General features: G+C 42.0%; 1 pseudogene; it reads right to left on the reverse strand.

Annotated features, from left to right (window-relative positions):
• Positions 1-2,949: 2,949 nt before the first annotated feature.
• Positions 2,950-3,798, reverse strand: part of LOC104860311 — an 11,884-nt pseudogene continuing 11,035 nt past the window's right edge.

The raw sequence follows: 3,798 nt of genomic DNA on the forward strand, positions 1-3,798 counted from the left end.
GGGAGAGGAAAAAATATGAGAAACTGAAAAATGGAAATAAAGTGTTTGTAAATGGGGAGGGGAGGAGGGGGTGAAGGGAGGGCAGGGACAAGGGGAAAAAATGAGAATCAAGACCTGTCATGAAAAGGTAGAGAATCCCAACGATGAATGTAACTGTATTGTATACCTAGATTGTACCAATAAACTCAATAAAAAGAAAAAAAAAGATTGTAGCTTCTAATTAGACTCATTCATAGGAAAATGGATACATATTGAGGATATACTCCCAAGTGAAATAAATAAGTCACACATGTATGAATATCGAATAGTTTCTCTGGTGTGAAAAACTATACTGGTACATAAGCTCCTAATGATATAATTGATAATGTGAAATAGAAAGAAAAGGTATAAAGGAGTAGGGGAAATGGGAAGGGTAGGGGAAAGGTAATAAGGGAAAAGGAAAAACATGAGAAAATGAAAAAATGGAAATAAAGTATTTGTAAATAGGGAAGGGAGGAGGGGGTGAAGGGAGGGCAGGGATAACGGGAAAAAATGAGAACCAAGACCTGTCATGTAAAGGTACAAGATCCCAATGATGAATGTAACTGTACTGTACACCTAAAATGTACCAATAAACTCAATGAGAAAAAAAAAAAGATTGTGGCTTCTTAAAAGCTTGGGACTCTTTGATTGAGATAAAACTACTGTATGGGAAGCATGCCACTGGGTTATCTGCATTGTGAAGGTGAAGTTTATGTTGCCTGTTGTACCATGAGAAAGAAACTGACCCAGGAGTCTCATGACCCCTTGACAGCATCTATAAGCCCATGGCAGGCTCACTTGTTAGTCCGGAAACTCTCAGAACCTAGGGGCTTCTGACATGGGCAAGGGAGAATGTACCTGTGCACAAGACAAGGTTCTCTGTCCTTCCATTACTTGTTCCCTGATTCTGAGAGACCCTTCCTGCTGTGCATTTTTATTGGACCCTCTGTACACCTGATCTCTCTTCTCAGTTCCCTTTCTTTTCATTCTTTATTTCACCTTGTGACCCAAGGTCAGTGTCAAGAACAAGCAGCCAGGGATTTGGCTCAGTGGTTCTGCTGCCTGCCTTGCTAGTTTGATCCCTGGTACCAAAAAAAAAAGAACAAGCAGAAGTGTTTGCAGTTACTTCATTTGTATTTGATATAAGACCTCAAGGCTGGCCTCAAATTCTTATTTTATTTTTTGGTACTGGGGATCAAACTTAGGACCTTGTGCTAGTGAGGCAGGTGGCGGCACCCCTGAGCTAAATCCCTCACCCTCAAATTCTTGATCCTTCTGAGTAAGCCACCTGAGTATTGGGATTTCAGGTGTGCACCATCATATTCAACAACAGACTATCTCCTGGAGTGGCTGCACCATTTCCCCCCAGCAATGGCAGAGAGTTCCAGTTGCTCTACATCCCAGTAGCATTTGATGTCAGTTTCATTTTTAATGTTTATTCTAATAAGTGTGTGGTAGTATTGTATTTTAATTTGAAGTTCCCCAATAACAAGTGATACTAGCATGTATCCACATGCTTATTTACTAGCTGTCTTCTCTGGTGAAGTATCTTTTCAGATTTTTTGCTCATTAATATTTTTCTCTTAGTATGTATAAGTTATACAGACTAGTGGGTTTCATGTTTTGATCTCTCTCTCTTTTGTCTTTTTGAGACACGATCAGGCTGGCCTTGGACTTGGAGTAATCCTCCTGCCTCAGTCCCCTGAGTGCTAGGATTATGGCTGTGTGCCACCACACCCAGCTGATTTTATATTTTTGAGTTTTAAACATTCTTTGGTGTTACAGAATTGTATCAGTCATTGTTCTCCAGGTAAACAGATCCAGAGGATCTGAGAGTGTTAAGTCTCTCCCAAGGAAAGGAATGGACTTTTAGGGTGACAGGAAGAAAAAGGGTAGAATTCCTTCTTTTTCTACCTTTTTGCTCTGTCCAATTCACAATGGCTTGGATGATGTGGCCACACTGGCTGAGACCATGTGCCTTACTGAGTCCGCTGATTCAGTGATAATCCCACCTGGAACACCTTTACTGACACACCCAGAAATGATGTTGACTAGGGCACCCTGTGGAACATCCAGGCAGAACCATGAAATTAACTGTGACAAAGTCCTTTAATGTGTTTCACCTGTTTAACATGTTTCCTCCAATCTATGCCTTATTTCATTTTCTTTATAGTTTTTTTTTTCTGGTACAGGGAATCAAACTCAGAACCTTGCACTTGTGAGGCAGGCAGTGGCACAACTGAGATAAATCCCTGGCCCTAGGTTTTTTCATAGAGCAGAAAATTTCACATTTAATAAAATCCAATTTATCATTTTTTTCTTTCATGGGCTAAGCTCTTAGTATTGTATCTAAAATTCATCACTAATAAGGCCATATAAATTTTGCCTCTGCTTTCCCACACGTTTTACAGTTTTGCATATTAAATTTATGTTATGAGCCATTTTGAGTTACTTTTATTTTATTGTGATATAATCACATATCACAAATTTACTCCTCCCCACCCTTAATTTGCTTCTTATTGAATAGTGGAGGGAGACAGCTGACAGTGGGGCAGGGCGAGTGGGAAAGGAAGCAGGCAAGTTAGCTGGGCTCCAGGCAGGCAGGCTTCAGGATAGTGCTGTAGTATGTGCAGGCCCCTAGAGACGTAAGTGTGAAAGGAAGGCTGAACATCGGTGGGCTGTGGCACTTCCGGAAATATTCTGTGGATGCTTGGGTCCCAGTTTTGTTTCTTAGGTTTTTTTGCTTTTGTTTTTTTGTGTGGTACTGGGATCGAACCCTCAGTGTTGGCACTGAGCTATATCCCCAGCCCTCTTACATGTTATTTTGAGAGGGGATCTCACCAAGTTGTTAAATTGCCCAGATTGGACTCCAACTTGTAATTCTCCTGCCTCAGCATCCCAGAATGGTGGGGTTACAGGCATGTCCCCCTACACCAAGATGTCTTTCTTAGGTTTTGTTGAGGTGGTTCTGAAGGGTTTCACCATGTATTCCAGGAAGTTTGGAACACCATTCTTGGCAGCCCAGTTAATGAGCCAGGACGGAATTTGGCCACTTGGATTATCAAGGTGATGCATGAAAACTTTGCTCCCCTCCTTGCCATCACTGTCAATCACCAGGCTCTGCTTGTACTGATTTACCCGGATCACACCAGACTTCTTGAGAAACTGAGGCAGAGAGATGCTCTGGGCCAGGACCATGTGGATCTTCCACCCTTCTACATCCGGGTCTCTGCACTGTCAGAGGTAGACATAGTCTCTCTTGGACATGGGAAAGGGATACTTCAATTCCAGGTAAGTCACCGCCTCTCCACTGCCTTTTTTTTTTCATAGATTTCTTTAACATACTGGTCCCACTGTGTTCTGTAGTTTAAATCGATGTAAACATCAGTGAGTAGAGCTGTTGAGCAGTCCTTTAAAATACGAGAGACTTTATACTCATAAAGTCCAGTCTGCTGGTCCAGCAGCAGATACTGATGCCTGAGAACTCCACCAGCAGCTGCCAGTTGGCCCCAGACATAGCGGGCTGCTGCAGCTCGGAGCAGACCTCTGGGCACTGCTCCTTGGAGAAGCCATCCTGCCTCACCCAGGGACCCTCCAGTTGGAGCGCAGGCTGCGATTACAAATTCACTCTTTAAAGTGTTCAACCTGTCTTTTCTTAGTAAATTCACAGGTGTGTGCAACTGTCACTACTAATTCCAGAACATTTATATCACCTCAAAATGAAACCTTGTTAGAAGTAACTTATTTGATATCTTTTTTTTTTTTTTTTTTTTTTGT

Source organism: Fukomys damarensis, unplaced genomic scaffold, assembly GCF_012274545.1.
Source record: "Fukomys damarensis isolate Sample0158 unplaced genomic scaffold, DMR_v1.0_HiC HiC_scaffold_8, whole genome shotgun sequence".
Classification (NCBI taxonomy): Eukaryota; Metazoa; Chordata; class Mammalia; order Rodentia; family Bathyergidae; genus Fukomys; species Fukomys damarensis.